This window comes from Balaenoptera ricei, chromosome 7, assembly GCF_028023285.1.
Source record: "Balaenoptera ricei isolate mBalRic1 chromosome 7, mBalRic1.hap2, whole genome shotgun sequence".
NCBI classification, from domain to species: domain Eukaryota; kingdom Metazoa; phylum Chordata; class Mammalia; order Artiodactyla; family Balaenopteridae; genus Balaenoptera; species Balaenoptera ricei.
The window spans coordinates 34,633,892-34,650,474 of record NC_082645.1 but is presented as its reverse complement, the minus strand read 5'-3'; the positions used below and the strand labels follow the sequence as shown (position 1 = coordinate 34,650,474).

Here is a 16,583-nt window from a genome sequence, read left to right as displayed (position 1 = left end):
CCCTTCCCTCTCCCCGTGTCCTTAAGTCTATTCTGTACGTCTGGGTCTTTATTCCTGTCCTGCCCCCAGGTTCTTCAGAACCATTTTTTTTTTAGATTCCATATATATGTGTTAGCATACGGTATTTGTTTTTCTCTTTCTGACTTACTTCACTCTGTATGTCAGACTCTAGGTCCATCCACCTCACAACAAATAACTCAATTTCGTTTCTTTTTATGGCTGAGTAATATTCTATTGTATATATGTGCCACATCTTTATCCATTCATCTGTCGACGGACACTTAGGTTGCTTCCATGTCCTGGCTCTTGTAAATAGTGCTGCAGTGAACATTGTGGTACATGACTCTTTTTGAATTATGATTTTCTCAGGGTATATGCCCAGTAGTGGGATTGCTGTATCATATGGTAGTTCTATTTTTGGTTTTTTAAGGAACCTCCATACTGTTCTCCATAGTGGCTGTATCAATTTACATTCCCACCAACAGTGCAAGAGGGGTCCCTTCTCTCCACACCCTCTCCAGCATTTATTGTTTGTAGATTTTTTGATGATGGCCATTCTCACCGGTGTGAGGTGACACCTCATTGTAGTTTTGATTTGCATTTGTCTAATGATTGGTGATGTTGGGCATCCTTTCATGCGTTTGTTGGCAATCTGTATATCTTCTTTGGAGAAATGTCTATTTAGGTCTTCTGCCCATTTTTGGATTGGGTTGTTTGTTTTTTTGATATTGAGCTGCATGAGCTGTTTGTATATTTTGGAGATTAATCCTTTGTCAGTTGATTCGTTTGCAAATAATTTCTCCCATTCTGAGGGCTGTCTTTTCATCTTGTTTATGGTTTCCTTTGCTGTGCAAAAGCTTCTAAGTTTCATTAGGTCCCATTTGTTTATTTCTGTTTTTATTTCCATTTCTCTAGGAGGTGGGTCAAAAAGGATCTTGCTGTGATTTATGTCATAGAGTGTTCTGCCAATGTTTTCCTCTAAGAGTTTTATAGTGTCTAGACCAGGTCCTTATAATGGTCTTGGAAGGCCCTGTGTGATGTGGCCTTGTCAACTAGGTGACTCCTCTCCTCTTCCTCTCCCCACCCTCCCTCTGCTCAAGCCACACTGGCCTCCTTGCTTTGCTGTAGCTTGAAGACACCAAGATGCTAGATGTTCTCTACACATCTCTGGAATGCTTTGACTCCGGGCAAATCCACCTCGCTAACTCCCTCCCCTCCCTCAAGTCTTTTCTCAAATCTCCCCTTTGTAATGAGTTCTTCCCCAATGACTGAAAACCACTGGACTCAGGACCCTGGCAGCACCCTTGACCCTCCTCACTCTGCCCCCTTTTTTCTAGTTCCTTAGCAGCCATTATCTTCTAATATGCTATAGCATTTCCTTGCTTATTATGTTTATTTGTTTGATTTATTTATATTATGTGTATTATGCTTATTATGTAAACTTTGTGAGGGCAAAGGTGACTTCTGTAAAGTTTACTGATGATCCTAAGTTCCTAGAACAGTGCCTGTCACATACTTGGTTCTTAAAGTCCATCGATAACCCAGTTTCTATAGGTGACATCTCCACTCTTCTTTGTCTACAAATTGGACATCCTGGCATTGTCTCAAACTCTTTCCAGTGATTTATCCATCATATCAAACCTATCAGCAAATACTATTGACTCACTTTAAAGTATCTCTAGAAATTCCCCTCTTCCCACTGAGCTCCTCAGCCAACACAGGACTAAACTGCTCCTTAGCCTTACTCCAAGCCTCCCTCCCCAAATCCATTTCACATTTGATCCGTCAATAAATTGAGATACTTAAAACAGAAACAAAAGCAAAACTTCTATTCTTCAACTGCTCAATAACCTGCCTTGGGCCCCTATTATCTAAGACTCAGATTCCAACTTTCCGGCCAGGCCCTACCCATGACCTGGTCTCTCCCTGCACTCAGGTCCCTCCTCCTCCTTTGCTCCCTGTCACATCCTGGCTTCCTTTGGCTTTTCTCAAGTGGACCCACAGAACATCTCATTTCTTGCCAAATCCCACTTGTGTTTCAAAGCCTAACTTAAGGTCCACTTTTCATTGCAGACTTAACTATTTTAGTCTACTTCTTCCCATACATACTGTTTAACAGTTTATTATCCTCTACTCTTTTTCCTAAGTGCTTTGCCCCCTTTTAGATAAGTATCTCTGCAATGGCAGAACTTTATACTTCTTTTATCTTCCCAACCCTCCCCAGTGTGGTATGGAACACAGAGTAGGCACTCCATAGCTACTGTTGTTTCACTGATTGATGCTTATATTCTTCTGTTTCTTGTGTGTGTGTGTGTGTGTGTGTGTATGCTTTACTGTGCTGGCTTTAGATAGCTGAACATTTCAAATGATATATTTTGAATGATGGCAAGTAATAAGATTTTTGTAGCTATACTGATGAGCTACATATTAGGATAAATGTATATCTAAACTCCAGCCTTATCTAGTTTAAAGCGTGTTTACAGCATGTCTAAATGTAGGAACCCATACTGCTTTCACCAGGGATTAATTGGGTCTTGCTTTTAAGCATGTATGTGTTTGTGTGTGTGTGTGTGTGTTTGTGTGTGTGTGTTTCCATACATCTAAAGTGAATTCTATCATTAAGAAGTCACAAAATATGTAGATATTAGTATAAAAAGCACTTGGGAAATAACTAGATAAAGAATATAATCAATAATCCACCCAACAATTAAGTCTTTAATAGTACATGCAGACTTTAGCATGGAAGCCTCCACAGCACACAGCAATAAACTGTTTGCATAATATAAGCTTAAAATGGCCCATTCTTTGATGTTTTTCAGCAACTCTGATTTTATTTTACAAGGCTTTGCAGGAAGATTATTACTCCCTTCACTGTCCATTGGTCAAGCTTTGAGGGTCTGCATTCTGCCATCTTGTCTTCTCTTGACTCACCTTGAAAGACAGACAGTTTTCGTTCTCGGGAGGTCATCCCAGACCACTGCTGGCTGGTGTGTCTCTGCTACAGCACCAACCAGTGAGTGGAAAATGCTACACTGTTCAGAGTGGGCATCTCATTCATGAAACATGTTCAGGGGCCAAATTCTGTGCCTCTCCCCATCCTCTAATGGTAGAAGCCATTTTAGGAGTGAGTTTTAGGAGTGGATTGGATTCGTTACTATTTTGAACTCTCCACGTTTCTGCTTCTTTTAGTTCCTAGGACAAATGAAAGTGAGCCTGATTATTCTGGGTGTTATGTCTCATTTTAAAGTCCTCTTTCTCTTTGTCCAGCCTCTGCCCTCTTCCCTGCAAGAACTGACTTCTAAAAGTTTGGTTCCCGGACAGCAGCACCTGGGAGCTTGTTCTCAATGCAAAGTCTCAGGCCCCGTTGCAGACCTCTTGAATCAGAATCTACATTTTTAACAGGATCTCTAGGTGATTTAACTGATAAGCAGCTTAAAGGTTGAGAAATCCTGAGCTAGAACTTTCTGCAACGGTCAGGCAGCCGTCGTGTTGGCCGCAAGACTAGCAGATGGAGGAGCTCTCACAGCTCCCACTGTCCTCCACTGGACCCCCCCTGGATGTCCTCCATCATTTCAATCCCCCTCCACTCTACCTCTTCAAAGCTTGCTCCCTGAGAAGGCTGAATTAGTCACACAGCACGAGGCACAGGCACACCTGCACAGACAGAGGGCACTCTTTCTTCCAGCCAGTTAGTGGACACCATTAAGCCCTTCTGATGGAGCCTAGGTTGTGAGAGGTGAGGCCTTCGGGATGGGCCCCAGGATGACGGCTTTTACCACTTGTGGTCACTGATGCTCCCGCGGTGCTTTTTGTGAGAGAAGGGGTTGTTAACCTCAATATCCTGGCTGACTTCCAATCTGCATAATTGCATTCAGCCTACCTAAGTCTGCTCTGTAGTTTCAATTAAGTAAAGTATTGTTCACTTCTTGTACTAAACTGCTGTGTTGTGTGGCTACAGACTGCTAATTAGCTGGTGTTTTTCAGGTGACTGCATTCATGATGAACAAAACGTCTCTCTCTGGCTATCTCCCTCCCCAGTCCCGCTATCTCCGCGGCCACCAGCCCACACACAACCTCATGCCTGTTTTCTTCTAAATCACCGTTTCTTGGATAAAAGTGCTTTGGGATCAGAAATTACTAGAATGTGACAGTGAACCTTTCTTTACTTTCTCTATGCAGCCACCTGCTTCTTAGCCTACCTAGCCTATTGTAGGGTGTTGGAGGGGAAACTCAAGCACAGAATGGCAAGAATGTGATGAGGGGTGGATAAAACAGGCCTTCCTCTGCCAAGATGAAAGGTAAATGCCTGTGATTGCCAGGGAAGTATGAATTACTTTAAGAGCCTGGCACCCTAGGAATTGGTTATTTTCAGTGTGATATGAATGGAGAGTGAGGTCAAGGAGAATGGGACGTGCATTTTATTTCTCCTGTCCCACTAGTTAGAAAAATACAGCTGGACATGTAAACCAGCCATAAAATACCTCACTATCTCTGTGGGGGAATGTTTGACCCTAAACAGGAAATGTGGCCCTGGGAGAGTGAACGGAGTCCCTTTCTGATGAATCAAAGGTCAGTACCAAGGGAGCACTTGCAGCTCTGGAATGGCAGCTGGAAATGAAAGCAAGTGGAAAAAAGGTGGGTGAGCAGGGAGCCAAGAGGACAGAGCTGTGCTCTAATCAAAGAGGACATGCATTTGAGGGTGGAATTTTTCTGGGATGTAAAATGATTGCTCAAAAAGTGTTCAAATGGGAAAAAAAATCAGATTTAGGTAAAGTATCACACTTCGCATGTGTAAAGTATCACACTCTGCATGTCTTTTCACTATGTGAGGACATTTATCCTGTTTTGATGTCTAAGCTCAGAGACACAAATTAATTAGATAAAAATTCCTTTAGAGCAGGGGTAATTTCTTTTACCTTTTCATAGCCCAAACACTATGCGCTAAATGAATTCATGAATGAATGAATGAGTGAACTCACTGACAAAGGGAAAAATATTTATTAAGAGGTATATGTTGACTGGCAGTTCATGGAGGGTAGGAAAGAAAATGCTTTTAGTTCTCCGGGTGCCAGCACCCATGACTTTCCTGCTCCTTGCTATGGCCCTGCCCCAAAGTGTTCTACTTGTCTCTTTGAAAGTGGGAAAGAAAAGAAGATCAGGGGCTTCCTGAATCACATCAATGGACTAACCGAATGCCTATAACGGATAGGCTGGTTTGCATATCCCTGTGAGGAGAGGAGGGGCAGGGCTAGAACCAGAAAGTTGGGAGTGAAAGTCAGACTGAGGGAAGTGAACATTCCCAGATAAGGGCAGAAAGATTGATAACATAACTGAATACAGTTCCCAGATGCTAGGAACTGATTGTTTTCCTGGTAAAATTATCCTTATTTCCAGCTCAGTGTCTATCACGTGAGAGGCACTTGATCTGTTATTTGTATAAAGAATAAATGGGGAGATGGATGACGTATTTGGCAATGCTTTGAAGGTGAAAAGAGTTCTCAGAGAGAGGGGCAGGAGGAAGAATTTGAGGAGGAGGATGATATTGGGAGAAAAGGCAGAAAAAAGAAAGGGGAAAATGTCAGCGAAAAGAGTCTGACAAAAGCATGTATGACACAGAGAAGAAATTACTAGAAGTGAGAAAAAGTAATCTCTGTACAAAGGGCAATATTTAGTATAAAGCTTCTAAGTTCTGAATGTATTTCCAACTTCCTTTGTACACATTAACAAATTAACCTGAGGAAAAATTATAGATCAGAAAATGTCACTGAGGCAGAGATTAAAAAAGGTTTAAAAATCCTAATCTTCAATTCGAGCTCTACTGTCTTGTAGACGATTTCAAAGATTTTCCCAATGTCCTGATCCAAACAGCCCCTAAATTCATTTCCTTGTCCCCCAGAGGCTCTCATTCCAGGTAAGCCCGTGGTTTTAGCTGCGTACCTCTTCAAAGTCAAGTGTGGGTTGAGTCTGCCACTAGCCACAGGCTAATTATTACCTATGGCTGAGATTTCCTTCTGTCCATTACTAAAGCCCAGTCTTTTCTCAGCTCAGCCAATACAGTCTTGGGATCTGAAATCTCATATACAATCTGCACTTTTTCCTGCATGAGGCAAAACCCCCCAGCAACGTGGAAATGTGCAGCTACCCCATGCGAACTATTCCTGGATGTCACCCTGCAGCTCTAATTTCTTCTTTCTCCTCTGCGTTCTGGGTGCTGCAGCCGGACCTGTCAGCACCTTGTCACGGCTTCCTTGTGCGTGGGCTACCATCAGATTCTGTGTTCTTAACAATTATCTGTAAAAAACCCCACAGAATCCTTCACAAGTAAAACGATATATTTACATTAACAGGTAAAAGAAAAAAAAAAAAGAAAGCTACGTTAAAAATGCTGGTGTCCTGAAGCGGGAGCTATTTGTAAATGCTGCCGTGTCGCCTCCTCTTTTCCAGTCCTGAGATGCTCTTTTGTTCGTGGTGTGACGAGGATGCGGGGAGCCAGTATGATTTAACTAAATAATACACAAATGCCAGGAATACTTTCATATCTTGTGTACCGACCAGAATAAATTACTCTGATGGAATGTTTTGTTTTCTTTTCAGGGAACAACCCCACAGATTACAAGGAGCTAGGCTGACAAGGAGTGGCTAAGAAACACTATTAAAAGTAACCTATTTTAATGTAGGGCTAAATGGCGGAGGATTTCACTCGGGTTCAAAAGACAGAGGCCTGGAGAGGAAGTTGACAGGCAGACAGCAGTGAGAAATTAGTCTTGTCCTGGAATTCTTATGGACAGTGGGGAGAAAAATAAGTCCAATAAGAAATGAAAATGAGGGAACTAGTTCTCAGAATTAAAGGTGAACCGAAAGGAACTGGCAACTGTCTGGACATGCCAGCCAGAGGGGCCACGGTATCTGATCCACGTGACACACCAAGAGACAACTGCAAAGCTCCCCAAACAACTCGCCTGAAGGGCTTGCCAGGAAGCCAGATGCTGCTTCTGGAAGAATATCTTCCGTGGTTGGGCATCTGGGTTCAGTGCTTTCCATTTAAGGAGGAGAAAGAAGGTGGTAAAAGATAGCACCATCACTGCCTTTTAAAAAATGTGTTCTTTCTACACACACACACACACACACACACACAGACACACAGAAGCATTAATAAATATGGTCATGGAACTTGTTTTTATAAAGGACCCCTAAAAATAAAACTTTTCCCAGTGCTTTTTAGGTAGAAAGCAATGTGTTAGAGGGAGAGAGAGAGAGACAGACAGACAGAGACAGAAGGACAGACACCAAGAAACCCCTTATTTAAATATGTCACTATACTAACTAATTAGGTTATTTTATTTAAAAGACTGGGATTATAGCTGATGTTCAATTCAAAAAGTTATTCAAGCGATGGGCCTGTGCCTCTATCACAGTTGGCCTGTCATTCTCCCTCTTTCTTCTCTGGAAACAATCGAGTATTGGTGTTGGCACGGAAGCAGAGTGTGGTCTAGCGGGCTGGAAATCAGGTGACTTGAGGTCTGGTTGATTTTTTTCCCCCTTCCACTTTGAAGTTATGTGTCTCTGCTCCATAAAACAGGAGAACCAAATTTCTTTATACACTTAATAGCACAGGTCAAGTTTTTGTAATCATAATTTTTTTCCTTGACCTGATGCTAAATAATTCAAGGTAGTAGGAAGTCCATATTGGATCTGGAACAAAAGATGGACAGGGAGGATGGCTGATATGATAGGAGGAGACAGGAGTGATAGAGATTCTTTAATTTAGTAGTGAGAGTACTCACAGAAGATATAGAACTAAGTTTTGAAATTCCAAGATCTGTTACAAATCCAAGATGATCAAGAAATCAGAAGAACTGGCAATCCCACCCTGGGCTGCACTAATTGATCTAAAGCGCTCCAACACTGGTGTGTGGTCACAGATTCCCTGACCACTCACTCAGCAAGGTCAGCTTCCCTTAGCACCCATTCATCATTATACTCCAGGCCTCCTAACTTGCAGTCTTAGTGATAATATTGCCTCTTTTACAATTAAAACTGCTCTTCTCTTCATCACGATGGAAAGATAAATATCAGGTGAGGAGAGAGAAACTTGAGAAAAACAATTTACTTAACAATAACCTCAAAATGGAATATTCCCTAGTGCTAGTCTGAAGTATATCAAGTTTCCAAGATTACAAGCTTAAGAAGTTGATCTTAATTGGAACCACCAATGGCTATTAGATGTTCATCTTCTCTTCAATGAGTTCATGTGATTCCATTTGTTCAGCAAAGATCATTGAGTATCTATAACGTGTGGAACACTGTAGTAGGCTCTGGGGATATAGCAAGAATCAAAATGATACAAATTCCTGCCCTCCTGGAGCCCATGCACTAATGGTAGAAGGGACCAGGTCATAATTTCCATCTTTATCAATGTTTCCAGGACCTGACTATACTAAAGACCACATTTTTTTTCTTCTGGATTGCTACATATTCATTCCTATGGCTTTTCACGAGCCAAAGGATGAATGTTAGAATAGGAGATCATCATCACTAGAAATTCTGCTCAATGTCCCATTACCATAAGAATTTTCTAGGTCTCTTTTGTGGAAGCAATAGTTTTAACCACAAAATATAATACCTCTGCTCTCACCAAGTTTTCTATTACCAGGCATGCTAGTCTCAGACCCCTTTCCCAGTATCTCTTCCTCTGGCCACTTCTTCAATGGGGACACCCTCAGGAGTCTGTCCTCAACTCTCTTCTAGGTTCACACCTTCCCTTGGGTTTATTCATGACCTCACCCCAAGGCCATCTTTAAACTGATGACTCCCAAATTCATACCTAGATTCCAGTCAACTTTCCTGCATTCCCAACATATGTTTCTTATTCTCTAATGGAATATAAACAATGACCAAATCACATCATGTCCAAAAAATTTCAACTTCTTTTATGTCTCCAATTTTCTCCTTTTGCTCTGTTTGAGTTAAGGGTATCACCATTCAGCTAGTTCAAAACCTGGGTGCCATCTTGGAATCTTCCTTCCTCTTAACCTCTTACATGCACTCAGTGAGGGTGTTCTATTGAATCGACCTCCTCCATGCCTCTTGTATCCATTCCTTTCCCCCACCCCACACTCCCTTACTATGGGATCTCTGACTTAAGACATTACACCAGCCTCTTAACTGGTTCCACTATCTCTAGCGTTGCCCTCCTTATAAACACAAATCACATCACCTCATCTGCCTGCTTCAGACCCTTCAGTGATTTACCTAACGTCTACAGAATGAATTTCAAACTCCTTAAGCAAAGCATATGATGTTCATCACAATTTAGCTCTAGTTTACTACATTCTGGGCTTATGTCCTGTCACCTCTTTCATGTTTCCTAATTCATCGTTCCAGAGGAGTCAGCAAGTCTTTACCACACTGTAGTTCTCCTTCTTCCTGCCTCTTTACACACAGTCTTCCCTCTGCCTGTAGCAGGCCTGTGTCTGCCAAACTGACCTCCTTAAAGATAGCCGCGTCTTCTCCTCTGGGAGGCATTCTTTGGTTTCTCTAGGCTAAATTTCAGCTCCTGCTTGGTGCTCTCGTAGTGTCTTGTGATATCGCGCCACATTTATTATAATTGTTTATTAATTTATCTACCCTGGGAAACTATAGGATAAGTGAGGGTAGGAATCCTTTTTATGCCTCTGGCATCTAGGTGAAAGGTCAGTAAACTGTTTCTGTAAAGGGCTGGATAGTAAATATTTTTGGCCTTGTGCAACTTGTTACAGCTATTTAATTCTTGCCACTGTAGCATGAAAGCAGCCATTGGCAATACATAAACATATAGGTGTGCGTGTGTGTTTCCCAATAAAACTTTGTTGATAAAAGTAGGCAGCAGGCTGGATGCGGCCCATGGCCATAGGTTGCCAACCTCTGATCTGGTCCAGTGCCTGGAGTACAGCAGGCACTCATTTAAGACTTCCTAAAGGAATGGGTGGATAGGGCTTCACAGTTAACAAATATTTTCATAAGTGTGAATTTATTTGACCCATTTCACATGTAAGCAAAAGGGAGGGATAGAGGCATTAAAGGTTTTCCTAATGTTGTACAGTTTCTAAGGGCTGAGGTTGGGACTTGAGCCTATGTCTTCTGATTCCAAATGCCTGGTTCTTTCCATTAGGTGAAAGGCCAAGATTCACAGTGGAGAAGGGTGAGGCAAATTAAAAAATTTACCTCTTATGAGGGAAATACCCCCATAAGGTGAGCCACCACTAACAACAGAGAAGACAGTGATAAATGGTCAGTAGCCATTTTAAGTTTTGTTTTGTTTTTTATTATTCAGTGGTTAACTGTTAACATTCAAATGTTAAATCAAAAGATCTAAAGTAATTTCACTCCCATCTTAAAAAACCTTATCTCCCAAAGCCTTCCTCTAGAACAAGGATCCACCACTGGAAGGACCATTGAACTTAGTCCCCAGCTCACAAACCTTATAAATCCCATGCCAAGATGTCTCCTAAGTAGATGACATTTTAATGATTACTACAGGGAGTTGGGAACTATTGCTTCATCCTCACTATCAGAGTAATTAATTTTCTTAACTACAGGCCAAATTCTGCCACGGGAGTCCAGTTGAGAAATTTCAGGCCCATAGGAAGTACATTAGCTCTTCAAAGTGATTAGGGTGCCATTTCAAATACACAAGCAAAGGAGCTATTAGGCTTCTGGCTTATTTCAAACAACTTGCAACCCCTGTTTCTCAGGGAAAAAAAAAAAAAAAAGAAAAAAGAAAGAGAAAAAGGGAGAATAACAATTTGCTAAGGTTCTTTATTTTCCAGTAAAAACACCCATGGCCTGCAAGTCATTGGATATCAGGTATTGTGGCTGGGTGAGAGACCAAAGTGTACAGAAAAAGGGTGGAATGCCAGAAGGCAGCACAGAAAAACACAGCCTGCTCCAAAGCACACCAGAGCTGAGCCTTCAGAGGCCTGACGGGAGGCAGAGCCTCACCAGCCATTGCCCTTGACCAGAGAGAAGGGTGAGGGTTCATGGGCTTTCCCGTCCATCTCTGGCCATGTCTCACCCGCCTCCCCCCAAAATATCAGAAATGCTCACAATGCCATTTTAAAGACAGAGTGGATGAATTATTTCCTCACCACTGTTTCCTCATACAACCCCTATATTTCTAAGTCATCATCGTTTGAGTTGCCTCTGACATGCTTTTGTAGAGTATTTATTTAACATCCATGAAGACCACAGAGAAGCTTTAAATATCGGTTTACTCTCACAAAATAGCCACAGCTCAACAGTTTCGCCTTTCAATGAGGCATTCAACTGGCATGCTTCCATGAGACTTGTCTATTCACCTTGGAATTCTATGAACAGCTGGACGATTTTCTTAGAGTCAATGCTCTCCTTTCAGCCTATTTTACAAAGTGCACGTCTCCTATAAGAATGTTTATTTGCATCTAAAATCTGCAGCAAATATATTCTTCCAAGGCTATTTTTGAAAATCAATGAATGACATTATTTTATGTCACCTCTAAAAGCCACCCATTTCTAAGACATTGTGACTTTCTCTGGACAATATATACCTACGTGGGAATTGAATGTTCTTTTATATCCTCCCCCCACCCACCATCAAACATCTGAGATTGTTTTGGCTTCCAAAATGCATGCCACAAAGTAAATCTGGATAACAAGTTCAATTTAGCTGGGGGAAAAATATTTTTGTATTTATCTTCTAAGTTTTCTGTAATTCTCATGCATTACTTTTATCCCGAAAATAAAAATGTGAGAAAAGACTTCAGCAATAGCTAGGACAGCTTACTTATAGGAACGGCAATAGGAATTCTAGAACTTGAAAAGGTCAGCGTCCATTCTAGGTGGATATGTAGCTGATAAAATTCTAGGAGTGTTTACACTGGGGATTTGAGGCATAGGGTAAGGCTCTACCAGCTCCAAATTATCTCACTTACCAGGCTTCCACGTGGCCAGTGTGCTGTTCTGCCTGGTAGGAAATTCTCACTGCGAGAACCATTCTGATAAGTTAGACAACAAGGAGAGAACTGTCTGTCCCTAGGAAACTGCTGTGATGGGAGGCTCCAGACAGGAAGCAGAGGAGGACCTGTGTCCTTCTCCCGTGTTCCCAGGCCTGCCTAGAAGTCAAGCGGACCAGACTTTCTTATCAGCAAGCTACAACTTTGAAGGTGAAATATAGTTGGATTTGAGAACACGGGACAAGATTCAGATCAGGTTGATGGAGAGTTGGTGACTGTACAGAATTGGGCAGGGGAATTCACACAGGGACTGGCCAACACATGGAGGCGTCACGTGGTTTGTCAAACATGTGAAAACAGCCTCACTGGGACTAGGGGAAACTGGCTGAGTCAGGCCAGTACAGAAACTCAGGTTTTGGCAAAAGGTTCTGTGGTGGGGTAAAGAATTTTCTGGAAGCCAGGAAATTTGGCAACCCAGCCTCTGCAATTCTTCCTGTATTTATTTCATTAGAAATAATTTTATATTTCTCTCACTATAAAAATAATACATGTTGATGTCTGATGCTTTACTAGAACCAACTATGTGCTAGGTACTGTGCTAGACTCTTTAAAAGGATTATTCCTTTACTCCTCACCACAGAAATAGGTTCTATTATGATCCCTGTTTTGCAGGTGAGAGGGAAGCTTAGAGTTAGGTCAGTTCTAAGTTACATGCCCAGTAAGTGGCAGGGCCAAGGCTCACATTCAATTCTGCCTAACTCCAAAGCCTGTTCTCTTTACCAGTTCTCTTAACCTCAATGTCTCTTTCTATCCCATTGTTAGGAGAGAAAAAGAAACACACAAAGAAAAAAACAACTTTCATTGTTCAACAACAGTAAGAAAGAAGTATTAATATCTCAGCAAATAGCTTTACAGTCTTTTCTAGATGCACAACTTTCCCACATATTTATACTTATACTCTCTTTAAGTATATAAAATATTGTAACCCTGACTTTATTTAACTTAATACAAGCATTTCCCTAATTAAAAAAACAATTAGCTATGAACCACATTTTATGAAGCTGATGTGATGTACCATGTTCTATATAACCTTCCCCTATCACTGAACACTTAGGTTGTTTCCAAGTTTCCACCAGTGAAAATAGTAAGATTTTCTCTGCATAAACTGCCCTCATCCCCCAGCATTACTTAGGATAGGGTCCTAGCAATTAAGATGATTGGCTCAAAAGGCATGAAGATTGGAAAGGTTTTCATTCTTGAGCTATATTACATATATGGCTTCATACCATGCTGGTTGGAATACCCCACCAGCAGATCTAGAGGGCTTGATTCAATTCACACCTGACAAAATGGGGTTTACTCTATTTCATTAGTCTTCTATACCCTCATCTTCATCTTCCTCTTGCCCACGTCTGCATTTCAAAACAGAGAAAAAAGTGCACCCTTCTAAACACTGTCTCCTTTTGCTTTTTAACTAGCTACCAGAGGAACTATTTTTACAATTACTCAGCACTGAAACCGCAGACTTATTCCCATGGCTGACTGGATAAGGGGGATAAAGAAATGAGAGAAATAAAAATTGTATGGAATTTTCCTTTGAAAAGTCTCAGGATTTGGACCATTGCTTTCCACTTTATGTTCATCACTCCAAACCAACTGCAACTCCCATGTGGCCTCTTAGGTTTTTTTTCTCCTTCTATCTCGTTCACCCTGCACTCTATTGTCAGACTACTCTTTCATAAACACAGAGCACATCATGCAAATGTCCAGCAGATAAAGTCTCAATGGTTCTCTGTTTCTTATATAACCTCTTTGCCTGGCTCTCAACCTCCAACCACTACCCATCAGCAAGCAACCCTTATCTTTCTAGGTCTTTCTTCCCATTAACTTCATCTTCACTTTGCCTGCCTGCCTTTCCAAAGAAGCAGGCTGAAGGAACATGCATTCGACACTTATATTTTAACAGAGATAGAACTTGCCATTTATATGATGATTCAGAGCTGTCACAGGACCTTCTAGTGCTTATCACTGTAATGTCAATTGGTGAAAGTGCCTATTAATAAAGGTTTCTGGCTGATGGCATTTTGAGATGATAGTGTATTCTGAATTCCTGGTCTCAATCTATCACAGCAGAAGCACATACTTCACCTTGAGTTTGATCGCGAATGAGGACTCTGGACTCTGAGACTATTCAGTCTGTGCAGCTATTGTGTAATCTTATGCTTAATATAATCACAATCCTTTAAAAATTCTGGCTTTTGTGGACAGCACTTGCATCCACCTTCTAGCCCAACTGTGCTGTATTAAGCTTTCTCAGCTGATAGTTGCTCTGCTTTCAAGGGAATGTTTAACTCAGAGCTTTGCAAAAATGGACCTCTATGCTGTTGGCTATAGAGTACAACGCAGGTCAAGTGGAATTTTTGGCACTTCATTACATTCCCTGACCCTTACTAAACAAACTTCAAAATATATATATATTTGCAGCAATTTGGAATAAACACTACATACAAGTGTTGATGGTAGATTTTCTGAAGAACTACCAAATGCATCAAGACTAAGGAAAACATTCTAATGATTCTTTCAAAGATGAATACATTTAAATTCTCGTTAAACAATCTTCTTATTTAGCCTTCTCAAGCTTTGATGACATGCCACGATTGGCTGTTTATCAAAAACTTAACAAGAAATGCTTAACAAGATATAATCATGTGCACACACTTCTGCATAATTAAACCCCGTTTATAGATCATTGCAGGGTGGAATATGGTCACACCACTCAAGAAAGGCGGGTGGCTAGCAGATAACACTTTTTTCTCCATCTGTAATGAAAAATCTTATCACGTGAATGCTGTGAAGGTGACATAATCATCTGATCTTAAATCTTAGTTAAAAACATCTATTTCCATCTCGACTGAAAGTTCTAACAAAATTAGGAAATTAATTTAGATATAAGAAACATGATCAGGCGCTAATTGTTAATACTGGGATTGTTGGCATGAAGGTGGAAGATTCTCATCCTTTGAAGGTTTTTAATTGGATAGATTCTCGTCTGTGTGTGTTTTTTTCAGAGTAGGATTTAGCTGATTCTCAGTTTCTTCATTTTATAGCTGTTCTTTCAGTTGGAAAAAAAAAAAAAAGGAATAATTGAGACTGAGTAATGGATATTTCTCAAGATCTCTGAGACTAGGTATTGCATAGCATTAAAAAGTACACTTTTCCATTTGTTTTATGACTTTGTCCAGTTAAAGTTACTGAGATAAGCACTCCAGTATTTACTTGTAACTTGAAACCCCTTTCATGGTGTGTCTGGATCCTAAGGGAAAAGAATTAACATTTGAGGAATGCTTACCTTGTGCCAGGCTTTTTATATGCATTATCTCATTTAATTCTCATAACCACAAGATACGGTTGATATTATTTAATCCGATTTTATGTGCTTGAGATCATAAAGGGAGTATAAAGTATAGAACAAGAATTTGACTCTAGCTTTCTCTCTCTATTTCTTTAAAGCCCAAGATCCTTTCACTTAACCACACTGGGTTTCCCACTGAAGCCAGTAATGTGGAGGTGACAAAAAGGGGCATTCTAACAATAAGGGATGTTCTGAAATTTGACACAGGTTCCCCTGTGGGAGTAAAATAAGTAAGAAGCAAATATGATGAATTAGATTGAAGCATGTTCCCTAACACAGTGCCCGGTGAAGCGAATTATGGACTATCCATACCATGGAATACTATGCCATCATTAGAAAGAATCAGATGTCTGTGTAATGAAATGGAAAGCTGGCCATGAGTTGCAAAACAGTAGAAGAACAATATGTGCAGAATTATATACTCTAGTGCAATAAACAACCACACAGAGGTATGTTTGCATGTCCTTAGGAACAGGTCTGGAAGGATAGATACAAAAATGTTAGTTGCTTCTACTCAGCAGGCTGAGAGTGACTAGTAGACAAATTTGACTTACATGTACGACAGTTGCTTAAATTTTTCGTGTGTGCAATTCCGCACATTACATTTACAATTAAAAATCATGTAGTGGATTAGTTGAATAATCTGTAGGAATGACTCAACCTAAGGCATGGGTGATTAAAGAGATTTAATCTCACAAAAGCAAAACTGCCCAATCTATTTGAAACTCTGTCAGGCTTCAACATTACTATATGCATATGGTGAAAGCTACAGCCTCATCACTTGTATTGCACTCTGCATTATCTGAAGAAGGTGTTAACAGAAGGCAAATGAGGAACAGTCATTTCAAACTTAACGTGTCCAGAATGAAGTTCTCCAGTCGGCTTTTCCTATTCAATCCGTTCCTCCTCCAGTTCTACCCATCCGTGCCGCACTACCATTTCTCCACTTGCCCAAACCCAAACCCTAACAGGCACACTTAATTTCTCCTTTCCCTTCCCCACTGCACCCCAACCATCAGCAAATCCAATCTGACCTATCATCAAAATACCTCTTTAAGGCCTCCACTGAAGTCATCATTACTTCTTGCCTGGACTACTATGGTCTCCTCCGTATAGGTTTCCCTGCTTTCACTTTTGCAAATCATTCTCCACCTGTCAGCCAGGGTGATCTTGTATATCCCTCAATTTAGCACTCTTTATGG

At 40.9% G+C, this 16,583-nt stretch overlaps 1 protein-coding gene across 1 annotated transcript in view; it reads right to left on the bottom strand.

Annotated features, from left to right (window-relative positions):
- The window catches only part of ARHGAP15 (Rho GTPase activating protein 15), a 609,009-nt gene that overhangs the window by 41,474 nt on the left and 550,952 nt on the right, over positions 1–16,583 (bottom strand). The window lies entirely within an intron of this gene.